Genomic DNA, 21,051 nt, shown 5'->3' with positions numbered 1-21,051 from the left:
TGCAACATCTTTCCGACATACCTCCTGGATTTTAGTAGCAGGATCCAATACCCCTAAGCCAAATGCACAGAGGATCCGAAGATGAGAGAGAGAAACACAGTGAATGATTGGGCAAATTTTTACGTAGACTCCGGTATAAAATCATGCAACGAAAATGATAGTTTCTCAGATACGAAATTCCTTTCATCGGGCCTGCCCGCCCTTGTGACTGGACTAATCGCCCCCTGTAGGTGGGTATACTCATATAAGACCTCTATCTAGATATTTTTTAGAGATGTAGAACCGTGGGTAGACTGATGCAGTAAGAAATATTTGTCATCCAAGTATATTTCGCGTTATTCGAAAAAAAAATCGCGTCCAGTTCACTCACAGAAAATTTTAGGTATTATCAGCCTGTTCGGTTGGCTGGTTCGTATCGTTGCTGGTTCGTGAAGAAGTACTTGCTGGCTGGTTTATGTGAGAGAAAAATACTAGTTCCGACTGAAATTTACGATCGTTTACGACAAGCCACAACCAAACGAATAGGCTGTATAACGCTACTATATTAGTGACAATATTCTGTACTCACAACTCAAGGATAATGTGATTACTACATGATAGGTGATCGACCAGCAGCCTTTTGTTTTTTTTCCCAAACCAAACTTCAGCAGTTGGAGGGCCCCTTGCAAATTAAAGGTCACTCTCACGCTGGCAGACATGTTGGCCTAGCCAAGGCAAAGTTGAGTACTTCCCTAAAAAAAAGGCAAAGTTGAGTACTCGTACGTGCTAATAGAAAAGGGACATGTTGGAGATGTCTACAAGCGGTTCGCGAATCGTGACCAAAAGCACCGCAACTGCAGCATGTTGTCCCACTGTCTCTAACAATAACACAAAAAATATAAGACTTAGGTAGCACTATAATCAAAGGATTTAATACTCATTTGACATTCTCTTTAATAATAGGATTCAAAAGAAAATCATTTCTATAAATAAATTTTCAGAAGAGATGATACTCATATTTGAGTTGTGCCTCTTAGACAACCTAAAATGAGTCTCCCGTATAAATACTCTTTTGAAGACTGATTTTAGATATCTGGCTATCTATTTTAAATTTATGTGTTTATACAGGTGACGCACCGGAGACCGTATAAGTGGTCTGTTCGCCGGTTGGTTTCTAGGCTGGTTTGAGCTGACTGGTGCTGGTTTGTTGTGAGAGGAAAACACTGTTGGCTGGCTGGTTTGGGCTGGCTAAAACCAACAAGCGAACATGGTGAAGATATAGAGCTTTTTTTAGTTGTAGTTGTTGTTGGTGGACGTGGGGATGTTTGGTTCTTTAGTCGCTCCTAAAATTTATGTCACATCGAATATTTAGATATTAATAAGGAGTATTAAATATAGATTAATTAAAAAATCAATTACATAGATGGAGACTAATTTGCGAGACGATTTTTTAAGTCTAATTAATCTGTCATTAGCACATGTTTACTGTATCACCATGTTGTCAAATCATGAACTAATTAGACTTAAAAGATTTATCTCGTAAATTAGTCATAAGTTGTGTAATTAGTTTTATAATTAGTCTATATTTAATATTTCATGCATATTTTTTTAAGGAGGCACAGCACAAACCAAACAGGACGGTACTTGGACGTTGAGATGGGAAAGATACGGACTGCGATACGTCGGTTTCGTCACTGCTACACGTGCGGACGGCGGGCGCCGCAGCCGGAGCTGACGTGTGTTGTGGGTATCTAGAATAGAAGCCCAGACCTCGTTTAGATTACAAATTTTTTAATCTGGACACTGTAGCACGTTTCGTTTATATTTGACAAACTTTATTCGATCATGGACTAACTAGGCTCAAAAGATTCGTCTCGTGCTCCATACATGCGTCCAAAAATTGATGTGATAGAAAGAGAGTGAAAAAACTTGGAATTTTGAGGTCTGAACAAGGCCCTAGATCGTCAATGTTTTGAACGGAAAGCGACAAGATCTTGAGTTCGGCTGTGGTCGGCGGCAGAAATATAAAATGACGCGGACGCTTCTAGACTGCTCGTCCAAATCTAGTCAAGCGAAGCATTTTCGAGCTGCAATTTCCTTCTCATCGCTACAACATGTTGTGTAGTATTGACTGACTTCTCTCGGGACATATACTAGAAATTATAGATGGGCAATGGGTCGGTTCGGCTCAGCACCACACAGGCTCGTGCCAGGCACGGCACGGCAGGGCCTGACGTGCCACCGGGCAGTGTCTTCATTGGCTTTGTGCCTGGCTGACGGCCCATTCGTGTCGTGCCAGCCCAAAAGAAACGACTAGGCTAGCAGGTCGGGCCAGCCTAGGGCCCACTGTCGAGAAAGAGAGTACAGAGGGAAAGGGAGGCCAGGAGGGCGCCGCCGCCGTCGCTTGAGGCCGACGCGCTCGACGCCACAAGGCCGGTGTCTGCAGTGCGGCCGCGTGGGGGCACTACTAACAATATCCACTTATATGATGAAAATGTTAATGACGAATTTGAAACCGCCATAGAAGAGTGTTTTTTTATGATGAATATTTCTCTTTCATCATAGATAAGTGGTGACGATCCTGCAAGCCTCTCTTTGTATGACGAAATCAAGCATCGTCACAAAAACGTCATAGAAGAGCGTAGGGTTTCGTAACAGATCACTCACGCGACTCATCTGTGACGATCTCCTTTAAAACTGTGATGAATAGGGCTTCGTCATTGAACTAATTACACATCTATGATGAACAATATTTGATCTGTAACTACAGTGCTTCGTCATAGATCTCCACACGGTACCTTTTCCATCCAACGTGTAACTGTGGGACCTATAGTTTACTTATCCATGATGCTTGCAATTCGTCATAAAAAGTCTCTACTCGATCCTTTCTCCATGCGACGTGTGCCTGTGGGACCCGATGGCTTACGTGTCAGGTGTACCTGTGGGGCCTTTCTCCATCTCTATTCGACCTGTGGGACCCAATGGCTTGCGTGTCACTTGTGCTTATGGACCCTTCTCCATTCGCCTTGTGGGAGCTGATGACACCTTTCTCCATCTCCATCCGACCTGTGGGACCCGATGGCACCTTTCTCCATCTTCATCCGACCTGTGGGACCCGACGGTTTGCGTGTCACGTGTACCTATGGGACCATCCAACATTTAGGACCCGACGGCTTACGTGTCACGAGTACTTGTAGGACCTTTCTCCATCTCCATCTGACCTGTAGGACCCGACGGCTTGCGTGTCATTTGTTGCCACCGAGGTTTAGTAAATTCAAACTCAAAAAAATCCATGAGACTAGGGAGTCGAACCCAGGACCTAGAGCAAGGAATAGACCGTCTTCACCATTACGCTAGACGCCTAGTTGTGTTGACATATCTTTGGAGTAGTATATGTTCTTTGTGTGGATAGGTTGACTTATATATTGGATGTATCCCTATACCCTGCAAGTAGAAACAAATCTATGTCCGTTGGACTTACGATGGCGGTGACGGCAGCAACGTAGGATCCCTAGTGTGCTATGGTGGCTCAAGCGTCCTTTTGGAGGCTAGGCGATGGGTCTTCCCAGTGGAGCGTGGTGACATTGGCGTCCATGTCCATCGTGTGCCGCGCTAGAGGCGAACAGATCTGATCCGCATGTCTCCTTTCTCGCCTTTTCCATTTCGCTTCACTGTTTTGGTCCTTGATTGAACATCAGGTATATAAGAAACATTGTAGCGTTTTAGATTTGGTTAGGCCAATGATGATGAAAAGAACTAGGAGGTGGCACTGGTTGGTTTTCTGCCGGCGCATGTCACTTGCAGATCTATCTAGGCAAACAAATAGGCCCTTTGCTTCTGCCTTAAACTATTTTTTTCTGTCCAGTGCTTGCTTGATTCTATATTTCTGTTTTGTATGCTCTAGTGCCACCAGTGAGTCCTTATAGTATCTTGAACTTGTAACATATCTGAGGCCACATTTCTATGCCAATGATGTCTATATGGTTGTTGGATGTATTAGGATGCAACTCATATGTTTGCTTTCTGTGTCTTCTCCTTATTGACAACCAAGTTATCCATTTGGTTCCAAACAAGATGAAGACATCGAAAGCAAATCAATGCTTTATGTCCATCATTCACATGACTGAGGCCACTAATTAATGTCTAAGTTGCACATGCTGCTACTGATGCCAATGATGATCACTATCACTTCTTCATTGACATTCTACTTGTGAAAACTGAGGCAGCCTATTCGAGTTGTGCAGATTTGAGATGAGTCATCCCTACTATGTTGTGTTCGATGACCATGAGCCAGGAGTTTACTACAATTGGCCTGACTGCCATAGACAAGTTCATAGGTTTTGTGGTGCTTGTTATAAAAACTACAACTCTTATGAAGAAGGAATTGCTGCCTTCAAGTCAAGAACCAACTCAAATCCAGCCTTAGCTCATGATGATGACTTCTATCTTTAAAACCCAACAGCTGCTCCACCCTCTTCATCCTTCAAAACTGTTGTAATTGTAGTCCTCTTAATCTTTGTCTGTCTCCTATGGAAGAAGATCTGAGCTCATGTACTGATTGTAAGTGTGATGGTTAGACTTGATTTAGCTAAAATTATAATGGTTACAGCTCCATTAACTGCTACTCTAGTTTGAGTTATATATATCTATGTGGTGCTACTCTAAATTTAGATGAGGTCATACCATGAAAATTATTAATGGTTGTTAAAGTTGCACTTTGGTATGAGTTATGGACTTCACTGATGGATCTTTATTGGATTATTTTCCTCCTTAGTGATCTCATTACTGAGCAAGCTCATCTTCCTTATGTTGGGAGTACGGGTGGAGTACATGTTGTTACTCTTTCCTTATGTTATTACTCTTTCTTATTATGTATCTTCCCTTGCATTTTATGTTAGACGCGTTCAAATATACAGAGGTTTTGATTTGTGAAGTCTGATTTGCATGTCTGTGTTTACTTTTGTTGAACTTTGTATTAAGTGGGTTAAACTCTGTTGAGCATGGTGTAGATCAGGTCCTTTAGTCAATTGGTAGCCGGTTTCTAGCCCCTATTAGTTGGTTTTGCCTATAAGTTTCTTTCTGGTTCTCTTTCTGATCTGTAGTATGGTAAACATGCATAACGAAATTTCATCTGATCAAGTCTCGTGTCGATGTAATGCCTAACGGAGGAGCTCTGTACTATATAGTGTCTGACGAGATCAAATGTGCCGCATTTGGACTTTCTTGCAAGCGCAGTAAAATATGAGAATGAAGCGAATGCGTAGGAAAGCTGGATACAAGAAGTGAATAGAGAAAAAGAGCTTTTGACCACCATGACATGCTTAAGACTTGAATGCCTGGTGCGGTTGTGATAGGTCTTTTCTTTACTTATTTCACTCCAATCCAAGCAGTCACGATAGTTGAGGGGTAGACTGATTGCTAAGACACTCTACTATCCTACGAGATCAAATATGCAGTGACCAGACTTTCTTGCGTTCGCAGTAAAAGTCAACATCTTTGGCTCCTCCGTTTTGCATTAGATCGAGGCGAGACATGTTCAGATGTACTCCTTGCTGCATGGTTCTTTCAAGTTCAACAAATTTTATCGAAGACATGAGTTGGCTTTAACAAAGATCAATGGCACTCATGAATGTTTAGCAAATTAAGTTTTAGGAGCTCTGGAGAGAGAAGATAGTAGGTGTATAACCTTCCCTCTAGCCCCTTGTTTTTGCTGCTATAGTTTGGGGGTCGTCGACCATCCCACGACCGAGATGTTTGCGTGGGTGGGCGGTAAGGCTTCGCCCCGTCACGTCAATGTGATGGGCCGAAAGGCGATGTCCCCTGCTGTAACAAGCTGCCGACGCCACCCACACGCACACGCCTGCGTGGGAATGCAGGAGCACGTCGTCTGGGTAGTCAAGATTTTAGACAGCCGGACCTTGTGTGATCCTGTGAAGTATAAAAATTCTAAATAAAAATAATCTTTAATGCATGTTTCTTGCAAGTTCAATAAATCTTATCAAATACATGAAAATAAGATGAGTTAGGTTCAACACAGATCAAAGCCACTCATGACTACTACTACAACTGATACAAATTGACCAAGTGCACTCCGTAGGCAATAGTTTTACTCACATCTCTGTACTGTATAGTGTCCAACGAGATGAAATATGCCACATCAGACTTTCTTATGAGCGTAGTAAAATATTAGAGTGAAGCGAATACGGCAGGAAAGCTGGACATAAGAAGTGAATTCGAGAAAAAAAATCTTCTAACATGCTTGAGACTTGAATGCCTGGTGCGGTTGTGATAGGTCTTTTCTATAGTTATTTGATTCCAATCCAAGCAGTCACAGTAGTCGAGGGGCATACTGAAGAGTGAAGAGTGAGATGTGTCTGGCTCGGTCAGATTTGGTTATCGTCTCGATCAGATTTGGTCTATCGATGGTAAAGTCACCGTGAGTTAATTCCCAACTACTTGCATCACCATTACTTGCACTTCTCCATCTCCGGGTGGCCTATTTAACCTAGGGTCTGGATGCACCTATTGGGCTCAATCCACACACTCTTGAATCCACACACTCATAAGGCAATCATCTTTCTTCATCGCCTAGAGGTGCTTTGTCTTCCTCCTTGCACCTCTCATGGCCTGGAGCCCATGAGAGGTTCAAGATGGAGATAAAGCACCTCATAGAGATGCTAGTGTTTGGATAAGGTCTTCAAGATTGGGTGCTTTAGATTCCATAATCTTGTTACATTTGAGCATCGAGATGCAGATCTGCATCCCTCGATCCTCAGAGGTAGGAAGATTATGGAATATAAAGCACCTCACTAAGATGCTGGTGCAAGTTTTATGAGGTGCTTCTTCTCCATCCTTTTTGCGAGGTGCTACCATTGAATAGGAGCTTGACCTTGATGATGTAGATCTTCTTGCAGATCTTGTGTTAACAGAAGATCTGTAATGATCTAGGTTCTCTCCTGTTCTAGGGCTCCATACTCGATTGGGGGTGCTTCAACTTTGCTAGGTGCTCGTTCTTTCAAGATTGGGTGCTTAGAGCATCTCCAAGAGTTTCTAATAATTACCCAATTAGTTGTGTTATTAGTCCATACCTGTTTGTATGGTAGACGTAGCGTCGTGCCAGAGTTCATTATCAGACCTTACTACCTTCCCTATGTTCCCTTGTTCTTAGAAAATTAGTAGAGGAGTAAACAAAGTCCATTTGATGTGTGTCACATTGCATGGTGCACTAAAGTCCGGACCATGTTGTTTCTCAGCGACCGAACAATCCTACGTGACCTAGATTTAAAAACAGGGTCCAAACTTGAAATTGTAAATGACACAGTAACAAGCATCACAGGAAAATGAGGAAAAATGAGACTTGCTCATATGAACTCTGCAGAAAGAAATTTGCAGCAAAAAGCAACCAATAGGGGCTTGACCATGCTCAATAGAGTTTAACCCACCTAATACAAAGTGCCACAAAAGTTCACACATACATGCAAATAAGAGTTCACATATTTGCAAGGGCGTCCCACAGATCAAACCTAGTCATGTCTACTAGTACTACTAATACGTCCCACAGATCAAGGGTCGAGGGGGCGTGCCGAAGCTGCTCCACGTTCAGCTTCACTAAGATGCCGTTGGTGGCTGGCCAGAGGCTCTCGATGAGATCATCGATCTCATTGTCGTCCTATCCCAACAGAAAACCCTGCTCCACCACCTAGACGTTTACCGCAGTCGCCAAACTGAAGCTGGGCAGCGACCAGCGCTGTGGCAGCCACTTGACGAATGGCTTCGTACACCATAGCCGCTTTGTCTTCTTACGCTTGGGCGGCTTCCTGTAGGGTCACGATAAGTGCGGCGTGCGTGGCCACCAAGTCACCGCGCAACATGTCGGCGTGCAGCCTGGATGCACACAACACTGCTTGGACCTCGTGGTAATGCTTCAATAACCTTACGATATTTTGCGTCGCCTGAAGATTCGCCCACTTTAGAACTAGAGGGTTGTGCGGGTACAGATGGGCTTAGTGTCGGCGAACGGTGATGGGACGACTCTCCAACACCACCAGTGGGAAGCCCCACGATGGAGGGCAGGCGCCGCCATAGAGGAATCGATGCACAATGCAAGACAAGTTCAAGCCCAGATGATAAGGGGGAGAGCGATCAGATTTAGAAGGCAAACGATTAACCAATCTCACTAGCATCGCATGGCACAGAATCGCCGGTGGCTACCCCCATCGGTGATCTAGCCCTAGTTTGTCACCAGCGCACGATGCTAGGCAATCTTCTTTTTGACGGCGTACATCCCATGTGGGCGACGGTTGGCCCAAGCGAGGACATGCTCCTTGATAATAGACTGTGTCCAACCACAGGGGCGCACTCTCTGGGCAAAGGGGGCTGACCAACAAGCCATAGCGGCTAGCACGTATCATTAGCTTCTAGCTCTCAGGTATGGGAGTTGCGATCCCGTGCCAATGATCGTCCTCCGAGTCCATCGTAATGTAGGCCGAAGAGCGCTCGGACATGTCCTCGGCAGACGCTGAGCAGGAGCGTGAGGATACATGAGACTCGCTCGTGACGTGGGCTAACAAGAATAGAGGAGTCCATGCAGCCTTCGATGACGGCGAAGTGGAGCGCACCAGGAGTGGCGGTGGTGAGGGAGAGCAATGGCAGTCTAGGAGATGGTGGGTGGGAGCTCGACGGGAACACCGGTCTCCCATGACTAGATGTTGACGTCGCCTCTGCCGACACCGAAGTAGGGAGCACCATCAGCCCCACCTCCTCCGAAGTGGGGAGAGCCAGTACACTAGAGGAAGCAGGGACCAGAGCCAGGTGACCCTTCCTTGAGTAGCGCTTCATGGGTACGACCTTGTTGCAAGCGACGGGGAGGTAGAGTTTGGGACTTTGAGAGGTGAGGTGAGGGTTTTTTGCGCAATGCAAGGTGGAATCAAACAATGGGAGCGAGACCAAGCATTATGTATACATAGGGCAGACCTTCTGTATGTTGTGAAGTATATAGGCTTTATGTATACATAGGGCGGCACATCATGGATCAAGATTTTTGATTAAGCTCATGGTGAGGTTTGGTATAAAATATCGTTCTATTTGCATGATTCAGTGAGATCTTTTGTGATGTTTTGGATTGTACTCGTGTGATTGCATTCACACGAATTAGATAAGTTTATGTTCAAATTGGTGTGATCTTTTATGTCATAGATGTTGTTACTATTTCCTATAAAGTTAGTCAAACTTAAAATTGTAAACAACACAGTAATAAGCATCACACGAAAAAGAGAAAAAACTATGGAGGATACTGTCCGACGTGTTCACATGTACTGAGGCCTGATTTTCTTATGCGTGCAGGGGTGCATGCTCGTACAAAAAAAATATGATCAGCACCAGCAGACTTTGAACAACGGGATACACATATAGTTGATGTTGTTGCCAAATTAAAATAAAGTCACCAACCATAGATATACATGCATAGATGTTTAACATAACTTAACATGCACTAATTCAGAATTAATCTACCACATTGATGTGAATAACTTATCGCACTCTCATGAGATCCTACACTCCTTGCTGTAGAACCTAGACCACAACTCCCATACTTCAAATCCGACAGGCTCGCCACAGCCGCCGCCTGTGCACTGATGATTCCTGTCCTAGCGACGAATGGGGCGAATACCGGGCACTACATCATATGGCACCATGTCCTACAACCGCCAGTACATGTCTCAGTGGAACTACGGAAAGGTCTGGTTCTTCCACAGCAGTGCAGCTAGCCCCGCTTCGTCAGAACCTTCGAGCTCCCTCAACAGGTGCCAGGCAATGTCATCATTGCCACTGCTGGTATTGGACCTATAGAGCACGAGGGCATAGACATACATACCAAGTTTATAGCCTGCCTTAGCGGAGTGCTGAAGCCATTCCATCGGTGGCGTCAACGACCTACGGGCTTCCACAAAGATGTGATGCAAGCCGACTAGGAAGCAGGCCTCTAGGTTGCCCATGCTGGCCAGCCTAGTGATGAGCAGGACGTGACAGTCATCGTTGTAGTAGTGGCACTCCCAGAAACCTTGATGCTGCAACACCCAGCATAGTGGTATGCGCCGGCCAACTTCAGCGGTGTCGCACACCCTGCGCATGAATGAGCAGGTTGCCCATAGGCTGGCAAGGTCGTCCATGGGGGCATATGACTGTTCAACAACATAGTTAGCGATGTCCGCAGCTAACTCCATCGGGAGTCGATCCATCGTGACATAGCTGAGGAAGAAGCAGAGTCGGAGCATGCGCACGATAAACGACGATAGATGTGGTGGCAGAGCAAAGTATGAATGTGTGACTATGATGAGGCGGAGAGCACTGGGGAAATAGGGCCAACAGTTTATGTAGGCTGAGACTCTGTGTTCTTGAAGGATCATGTATACCGTGTAAACGTGTCTTGGGGAAGTGAATCATCTAATGCGATGGTTCTTTCTCAAGGAACCAAACGATGCCTTGCTCGAGTTCCAAGCGTCCGTGTAAACGTGTCTCAGGAAAGTGAATCATAGAAAATCTTATTCCCTTGTTCTCTCCTATTTTGGTGCTCCATACTCTATTGGGGGTGCTTGAAGTTTGCGAGGTGCTCGTTTAGGGGCTCCATGTTCCCTTGTTCTTAGAAAATTAGTAGAGGAGTAAACAAAGTTCCATTCGATGTATGTCACATTGCATGGTGCACTAAAGTCTGGCCCGTTTTGTTTCTCAGCGGCCGGACAATCCTACACGCCGACCCAGATTTAAAAATAGGGCCCAAACTTTAAATTGTAAATGACACAGTAACAAGCATCATAGGAAAATGAGGAAAAATGAGATTTGCTCGTATGAACTCGTCGCTGCATGGTTCTTGCAAGTTCAACAATTTTTATCTAATACATGCAAATAATAGGAAAGTAGTGCAATTCCACTACTCAATGTCATCCAACTACTACCAATACATACTAGTTCTAACTACAGTTGATTAACATGACTTCATACTTGAGAAAAGGAGCTTTTGACCACCATGACACGCTTGAGACTTGAATTCCTAGTGCGGTTCTCTTTCTGATCTGTAGTATGGTAAACATGCATAACGGAATTCATCTGATCAAGTCTCGCATCGATGTATTGACTAACGGAGGAGCCACATAGCTATTCAAATTATACAGCACATCCAATCTGACCATTGTAAATTTGACCGGGCCGAACACATCTCACGTTCTACTAGAATATTCCTAACACATCTAGTATTGGAAACTATTCTATCAACGCCTGGAATCTGGGATGGCATTTACTGGAAGCCGTCTAAGGTCCTCTATATTCAAAGTGATTCACTTCAAATTCCATCTTATAACTGTCCCCCCATTCATCCCGTAGCTATTTAACACCGGGTTCCCTTTAAATCTTCCTTGCTCCAACTCCAAACCAATTCAAATCATAGCTACAAACTAAGCAACTAGACCCATAGAGTAACCATCGCCATGAGCTTCGCTAGAGATCCTGCTGCCCAGTTTTCCACTTTCAAAGACCACGTCAAGTGTAGAACGACGTCGAATAACATCTTCACCATCAAGGATCCATCTGACGGGAGCATCCTTGAAGCATCATTCTCTATGACCCTAGAATGCACGGTGACCAAGACCCTCAAAGCCAGCGGTCACTGGCAGCTGGTGTACCTCCTGTATGAAGGAGGCAGCGCCACTAGGATCTTGAAGGCAAATCAAGCCGTGGGCATCCCTAGCGACCAGGAAGGTGTCCGTGAGGTTCTCCGTGGCTTGATGAGGACATTCACACGGCTGCAGCAACTCAATCTCATTGATGAGCAGTGGGAGGACATCCTTCCTGAGCCTAAGGTTCCTGAATTCGTGGCCCTGGCACACGAGGCCTGTTAGGATTGCTAGATCGCCCACGCCATGCTTGAGCTTTAGGTCGATGAACAGTTGAAGTTCATCACGTCTGAGGCGCTCTTGATGCTCTGCGTGAAGGCAGAGGTGGTGCCAGCGGAGTGTTAGGACTGCAGTATCTGCCTGGAGGATGAAACATCTAATCCTATGGCCAGCCATGCTGTGGAAATGCCCAACTATGGCCACGTATTCCACCACAAGTGCATCATCAAGTGGTTCGACTAGAGATCCACCTGCCCATTGTGCCGATGAGATTTGTCTTTGTGTCTTCACCCGGCAGTGCAGAGATTCCTCTCACACTTCACCAAAGAGGATTATTGATTAAGCTCATTGTTTATGTTGTATAAAATACTTATTACGCATCATACTCCTCTATATATATTTGGTCCAAATTCAGAATCTTTGATTAAATCTCTGCTCCGTCGCTTTCTCCGCTCCGTCGCTCTAACTGTCGTGATCTTGTCCACAACTCTGCTTGTTTTATTTCCTACCTTCCTAGAGCTTTCCCATTCCCTCTGTAGATCTAAATCATGAGCAACATGCGGTTGCCTTCTCGTACATGTGCTCAACACATAAACAACATGACTTCGTGCCCTCAGGCTAGACACCCAAGACAACAAAAAACAAACAAAAACCAACTGAGGAAATTTCATCCACTAGAACATCTTCACTGTACAAGGCGTTCAAAAAAATAGCAGGCAGACTTTCTTGCTTGTTTAGTAACATTTCAACACCAATGGCTCTTTTTTCTGCATTAGATTAAGGCTAGACTTGCTCCTCGGTTCAAGGTTCTAACAAGTTTAACAAAGTTTGACACAGACATGCAAATAACACAACATACTATATTAGCAAGGGTTTGTACTACATGAGCTCAACACATACACTACATGACTTCATGCTATCCCACAGATCAAATCCAGTCATGGCTACTACTACTACTAGTACTACTAATACAAGACAACAAATAGTACCCAGAGCACACAAAATCTTAATGTCGTCGAATTGGTTTGGTCTTGTTGAGATAGTTGAGGTCATAAGGACTTCCGATCAAGTTGAGACGGTAAACCATCTTCAAAATGACATAGTCTCCATTGACGTCGACACTGTAGTCAGAGAGCCAACAAGCATCTGCAATAGTGCTACAAAGGACAAAGATTTCTCTAGAATTATGGTCTTTAACAACTCTGGTAATACATTGTTGCCCAACAACCGCATGAAAATAGCTTCAACGATTAGGCATCGCGTAGCTCGATCATGTACACGATGCCCCCAAGTCACAAGCAACATGTTATGTTCTCCTGGATCCACACCTTTCTGTGAATGCGGTGGGAAAGCTGGACACAAGAAGGAATCCAGAAAAGGAGCTTTTGACCACCATGACATGCTTGAGAGTTGAATGCTTGCTGTGGTTATGATGGGTCTTTTCTGTACTTTTTTTACTCCAATCCAAGCAGTCACAATAGTCAAGGGGTAGACTAATTGCACATTCAAAACTGACGACCCTTTATACTGTGTCCTATGAGATCAAATATACAACGGCTGGATTTTCTTGCATCCGCAGTAAAATTTAATAGCTATGTCTCATCCGTTATGTATTAGATCTAAGGCGATACTTGTTGAGATGAACTCCTCACTGCATGGTTATTGCAAGTTCAACAAATTTTAGCAAAGACTACTAATACGTGTTTGGTTCTTGCAAGATCAAAGCCACTCATGACTACTAGTACTACTAATACATGTTTGGTTCAACAAACCGAGGCACAAAGCAACCCTTACGTGGTTGCGATGAGTAAATTGAATGCATGAGGAAAGCCTCTGCAGTTATTTCACTCCAAGAATTCATAGTAGTCGAGGGGCAAACTAAAGAGTGAAGACAAGTTGCTCTTGCTTCTATAAGCAATTTCTCTTGCTTGGTTTTGCATAGCAGTAGCTAGCTAGAGATGGCTACATGGTTTCATAGGTCCTGATTGTCTGCACTCGCTTGGCTGTGGCTAAAGATGCCGCTTAAATCCAACAACCTTACTAGTACTTCATGCATGCAGCCACAACCAGTGCAGCTATTCTTTGTAGCACAGCCGATCTGGCAAAAGTTCTAGTCACAGCTCAGTTGTAGAGTAAAATGTCTGGGCTAGTCAAATTTATACAATTCGGACTATGAGGCGTGCATACGATTTACAAGAAATAGGTAAACATCATTTCGTCAATACTGTACTTGTCTATATATATTTGGTCAATAGAGTTTAACCCACCTAATACAAAGGTTAACAAAAGTCCATTTACATGGATATTATTACAAGAAGATAAACTAAAGAACATCACAATTGTCTTCAGTGAACATTGAAAACAAAAATCAGAACATCAGTGTTATGAGATACTTAAACATCACACCTATTTCAGAAATAGAGAATAAGGGCATATCTCTAATGCCATAGATACTAAATGTTAACATCATTTGACCATGTTGCTACTGCTCAGTTGAAAGGAACTACATGAACTCCACCAATCTCTAGATCATTCAAACGGATTGTAAGATAACGGATACGATGAGAAAATACTTCTGCACTACGGAACTCATAGCAGTATGAAAGTAAAGTCTAGATATCTGCATTTGAATGAACCACAACAAACACATAGGGTCCTAGATGATCCTCAAAAAGACGATAGTTTCAATGGCCAAGAACTTGATGAACAACTACAAATGCAATGTACTACCTACTATAAAAGTTAGAATGCACTGTAAGCACTACAACCCTTGTTTGTAGGCCATTGCAAATATGAAGCTCACAGAAGACATAGCGATACACAGACATGTACCAAGAATGATCATAGTTATCCATGATCTATGTAAAAAACAAAACAATATGTAGAAAAAAATGAAGAACAAAGATGCCCAGTAGTAGGGTGGAGGGCAAAAGCTTTGGGATGGAACTGAAGCAGGAGCTCTGGAGAGCCTTCCTCTCGCCCCTTGTCTCTACTATTATATAGTTCGCAGGTCGTGGACCACCCCACAGCCCACGTGTGCGTGGCTGTGTGCCCATGACCCCACATATACGACGCAAGAGTTGACACGATTTGTTTTTTGTTGTTTCATCAAAAATATGATCCAACCTATCAAGATTTCTTTAGTATCGGATTGTCTTAGGCCTTGTTTGGATAGATTGCGACTAGTTGGCCATGGCTAAAAAATAGCCAACTAAGAATCAACCAATTAGTTGTGTTATTAGTCCATACATGTTTGTATCCTGAACTAATTGTTAGGTTCTATAGATTAGAACTAGTTGTTAGCCCTTGGCAGTCGGGTTCTATGGACTACTTGGATGGCCCCTGTATTTTGTAGTGATCCGGATCGTCTATATTTTCTAGGGTCGAAAAGTTTTAGGGTCTAGAAATTTTTAACATCTATACACCCATGTCCTCAGATTAGAAAAGGCAAACACCGTTAGTATAACTGACCTAATACAAAGTTCAACAAAAGTTAACATAGACATGCATGCAAATAAGACTTCACATATGGTCATCCCGCAGACCAAACCTAGTCATGACTTGTACTACTGATACGACCTATAGATCAAGGGTCAAGGCAGGCATGTAGGATGTTGTCATCCATGTTCACCTTTGCTAAGATGGCGTTGGCTATCGGCTCGAGGCTCACAAACAATGGGGACGCACTCGAGCGATGGAAAGTACAGCACCGACTATGACTCTAGCCAAGAGGAGGATGATTCGGAGTACTGGCAAGTTGGCGAATCGCAAGAGTACTAGCCAGGAGGAGGATGCTTTAATTTTTCTTCTCTTCTCTGGAAACTCAAAGCACCTTAGAATCCATGACTACTTTTTCTAGGGTGGGAAATCCATAGGGATATCATTTGAATGACCCATTTAGTTTTTTGGAGGGTTTTCTATCACTGGGCGTGCCTTCCCCTTGCTTCCTAATTATAGGTATTAGTTCAAACAGCCGCAGATGTAGTGACACAAAAAAATCGCCAGTTGCAGCGCAATAAGCTTTAGCGAACAGGTTTATTTTTTCTTTTCTGTTGGTAAATTTTGGGTGTCAAATTCATGGATCTTTTAATTGTTTATTTTCATCCTCTTTTAGTTTTATATTTATTTATATTATGATAAAACCAAAAAGGCAACAACTAAGGCCGCCTAAAATTCTGGTCTCTGCTGAGCAGATGGGGCGGTCTGTCCACCTAAAAATTTGATTTCGCACTGCACCGAGTAGTCCTCGCCAACACGCACTGAAAATTAGATGTCTCTCTTTTGCCCTTTGCGTGGAAAATAGGTTTACCACACCATCAATTTCAGACAAGAGCATTTGTGGTAATGTGATGGCCACATAAAAGTGCAAAGAGTCACCGTCTCCGCCTCCATCTCCATTCTACAGCCGCACCGTCTCTCCTCTAGCTCCAAATCCTAGTCTCATGGCCTCCCTTTCTACTCTCCAGCCACCCCCTCTGCCACCCCGCTCCGGACCCTAGGCACCATCAGAACAGTAGCTCAACTCCCTCTCCACTCTCTAGCCGCACCCTCTCTCATACATTTCTGAACCCTAGTCGGAGCCGAATCCCCATCAATTCATCGACAGTAAGTCCATCAGCTGATGGCAGAAGGACCGCCTCGATGATGGTATAAGCTAAATCTGGATCCCCAACCTAGCTCGGCACCTGTCATGACCGACCAGATATGATCCCTAGCTAGAGTCAAATTTGGTACCCCTTCGTCAACGCCGACCGCACCTGCTCCACGACCGTGATGATAGGACGACGGTGCCGAGGACAAAGCAAAGCCAAAGAACATGGAGGAAGAGGTACCCAAATTCCTTTTATGATGTGTGCTCTACTATAGTGGCTGAACCAAGGATATGTAGATAGCGATGAAGTTACATATTTCCTATAGTTGAGTGTAGCTAACATGTGCTTTATTGGATTAATGACTTTCGTATATGCTGTAGTTAATAGTTAGGCACTTATTTGCATACTCTTGCTATACTATGTTGACATTCTGTATAAGCTTTAGTTAATAAATGCCTTTGTAATCTAGATGAATAGCCACTAACTACTTATGAACGAGCATGGGATGCAGAAATCACAAGGAATCATAGAAAGATGGAAGAACTTAGAATACGACATGTGGGCCCAAAACCTATGTCTACAAAGGCAAAAAAGTCAAACACAAAGGGTAGACACGGTGAAGATTTGGAATATATCCCTGAATCAGGGGAGGTAGTTGAGTGATTTGATAATACAGATGAAACAAATTCATATTTAGAAGATGAGCCAGTGCCCCTATCAATTGATGATGTGCTTGTTCTATCTTGTATTTAGTTTGAAGGGGGAGAGGGGTAGGTAGCCATGCAATGCTTTACTATTTGGATATCAATGGAATTTGTACATGCTTGCTGCTTAAGTTTGTATCTCCAATTTTAGTGTCTAGGTCGAAGAAGCCATAGAAGAGGCTCTACCAGCAGGACAAAAGACAGCGCTGCCATAAGTCTTGGGCGAAGGCTCTCCAAGCGAGTAAGGTCAACACCACCAGAAGAGGCTGCTCTTGGATTTTATACTCGGAGGTCTTCCACTAGTAAAAGGGTGGAGGTAGCAGCAGTAGGTGAACATAATTCTCCATCACGACCGGACCAAAGGATCAATTCCAAGTTCATCAATTGACTAGAGACATTGGTTGGGATGGCATCCTACCTAGCCCTGAGAGAGACTCCTCATGGCCAGATGATGATAGCCTTGTTGGAGAGGTTCCCTCTTAGCAAACTCCCGTCTCCCCTCATCCGCAGAACGATGAAAGTTGCTTAGGTTGGTATTACCTTACATATGTCTATCAATCAATTTGCACTAGCTATTTGATATCCATGTAACTTTTCTAACAATCTAAATGTATGAAAATTGTGTAGTACCATTGCCGAGAAGAGCGAGGAAGCCGAGGCCTCGAACTTGTGGAATTATGCTTGACAAAATGAGCAAATCACTAGGAGGAGTGACGATGCGCATCTCTGTTGCCGAGGGAAACAAAAGGCCACATGATCTAGTGGAAGCTGCCAAGTTTACCTTAGAGGCAGGTGTAGTAGTCAGGAGTGAAGTACCAATTTTGACACATTGGAAACAATACAAAGGGAAGAGGCCCAACACCGTCTATTGCAAAAGATTTGTGGAGAGGCTAAATGTATGTATGGGTATCCCCTCTTGACATTCAACTCTGCTTTAAACAACTTTAACGGATTTACTTTTCATTCACACTACTGTGTGTAGGGAAGGCTGCACGTTAACAATACTCACTCACCAACAAAAGAAGCTTGCCGGAATGTAATGCAGTCTGCGGTACGGTAGGAATGCTACATGTTGAAGAGAAAACACTTCAATGGCGCCCCTGCTAATCAGATCCGTATGACCTCTCCTGTCTCGTCCATGAACGATGCATAGTGGTGTGAACTTATCAAGTTTTGGTCTAGTGCTAAGAGCAAGGTGTGTGAACCCATCGATTTCCTATCTAGTCTTGCTATGGTCTACTTATGTTGCAGTCTAACACAAATGAAGTTATAGGAAACATATGAGAAAAACAAGCAAAACCATGCAAAAGTGAAGTACCACCAGGCTACAGGATCTCGCTCCTATGTTTTCTAGATGCATAAATTAACCAAATCTCATGGGCAATGTGAACAGAAGGAGAACAAGAGGGAGGCAGCAGAACGTGATCAAGGACTTGAAGAAGAAAATGGTCCACCTGATGAAGATGTTAATGCTATGGAAGTATTCAGAGACTTCCATACCAGTAGGAAAAAGGGTCTAAGCGATGCTACAAGAGCAGCAATTGTAAGTACCTTCTTTTGCTTCCCTTGAAATCTCCTAAAGTCATTGCCATAAAAGGAGGAAACGTAGCAAGAGCCTAGTGTTATGGAAATCTACTAAAATCTACTGAATCTTATGTAATCTCTATCAGCAGTAGGCTGAGGAAGACCTATGCATTACTTATTATGAATCAATCTATTGGGTTTTCAATTGAAGTCCTCTTGCACTATCTGTAACCTAATGTTTTACTGATTGAATTTCACCAGAAGCCAGAAACTATGCAAGCAGACCCTGTTGCTGATGGGCAGCAACCAATTACAAGTGCTGATGTTGTTTGCAAGGTCCTCTGTGTCTACCAGGGCAAGGCCCCCTCCTAGGGAAATGGCAACAACCTTTTTTTAAGAATGCTGGTATCTAGATAAGCTCCACCAGAATAGAGACATCGACGGAGAGAATGCTTCGGGAACAACTTGCTGCTGATCAGGAAAGTTTCGCTGCCCTCGTTGATCAAGTGAATGAACTGAAGAGGAAAACAGAAATGACTGAAAAGGGAGCTTGAGGAATACAAGAAACTACAATAGAAGGAGTACAACAATCTCTGTGAGCTATGCACGCGCATTAGCTCTTCTGGTAATTCTCAGTCTTCAACTCCAGCGACTTGATGCAGTGAACATTTGTGGTTTGATATGTGGACTCATGTGCCGATTTGATGTGTGAGCTTGTATGCCGGGTTGATGTGGTGATACTGTGTTAGTGGTTCGCTGCTGACGTGTGAAATATTAATTGTTGTTACTTGATTGGTAGGCTAAATAGTTATGTAGTCAATCTGTGCAGTAGCGACGATCTTGAATTACTTCTATGACTGAATTGATTGTACTCCACGCTGGTAGAACTAGGATATGCCATGTGATCAAATAAAAATACGACATGTGGACGAACCAGTGCATGACACATGCAATAGCCAGGACTCGACATGTGGACTATTAAAATCTGACACGTGGAAGGAAGTCGTGAAGCCACGTGGATGAATAAAAACATGAAATATGGACGGACAGCGCTGTGACACGTGGTCGAATAAGAAACGACCACATGGACTAATAAAAATACAACACATGGTCCAATGATGAAGTGACACGTGAACCAACCACTAACATGACACGTGTGCCAATAGAAAACTGATATGTGGAACAACAAGGGACCCGACACGTGGTCTAGTACGAACCTGATACGTGCAAGAACCAGAGATCACCACGTTGTGCAATAAGAAGGTGACACGTACCTAAACCATCTCCAATGCAACCGGCTATAGCATGTACACATGGGCTATAGCATGTACACGTTGAAAGCATCTCCAACTGGAAGTACCCACCAGCGTGGCAGCCCCCTGCTATGCATGCCAAAACAGTTCTATGACGATATGTTTTTCATCACAGATCTAAACACTTCTATGACGATTCTGTCAGTTTTATCATAGATGTGCAAGAATGACGTGACTTCTATGACGAACCATTTTTCATCATAAATTCATTATAAAACTAAAATTATAACAAATTTGACTCCTTCAGTGACAAAATCTTTTCATCATAGAAGTGGATATTTCTACTAGTGGGGGCGTGGAGGAGGAGGAGGCCGCTGGGGCCGGTGGTGTGGGAGCGCGGAGACTACCTCCCGACGAGGAGAGGTCGAAGAGGACGAATCCAGACCAGATCCGTGAAGGATGCTGGCGTGGAGGCAAGACGGCGGCGCCTAGGAGTTGGGCAGGCATCGCGACGGTGTGGAGCGAGGACGGCAACGCCTGGGAGCTAGGCGGCGGCGTAGAGGAGACTCAGGAGAGGGATGGGAGCCGCTGCGCTGGAAGCCGGTGTGCTGTCGTCGCCGTGCTGGAAGTCGTCTCGGGCTATACGGTTGCATGAGGGAGGGCATGGAGGAGGCGGCTGGTGGTACAGACTGTGGACGTGTGGAGCCGCGAGCGGGAGGCGAAGAGTGACTGAGCGTGCGACTCGCGAGTCGCGACCACGAGCGTGAGAGGGTACGACGGGTGGGGGAGGGGGAGGGGTGAGGGGGAAATGAGTTAGCAGTGGGCTTTGGGGTTAGGGAATAGGGTGGGCTCTTAGCAGGCCATGGAGATCGCCGGACCGCCACCGGACCTTTTTATAAATGTCATGCCGGGCCATGTTGCCCGTCCTGCCTAAGTAGCGGCCCAGGCTCGACCTGCTCCTACGTACCTGGCCAACCCAGGCCCGCTTGCCACTAGGCCAGGCCGTGCTCATGCTGGGCCAAAAAGATGAGCTTTGGGTCGGGCCGCTAGGGCTCCAGGCTGCATGCCCATATATACTAGAAACTATTCCAGCGACAGGTTTGGAAGGCACACAGGA

This window comes from Miscanthus floridulus, chromosome 6, assembly GCF_019320115.1.
Source record: "Miscanthus floridulus cultivar M001 chromosome 6, ASM1932011v1, whole genome shotgun sequence".
Classification (NCBI taxonomy): Eukaryota; Viridiplantae; Streptophyta; class Magnoliopsida; order Poales; family Poaceae; genus Miscanthus; species Miscanthus floridulus.
This window is presented reverse-complemented; position numbering follows the sequence as displayed.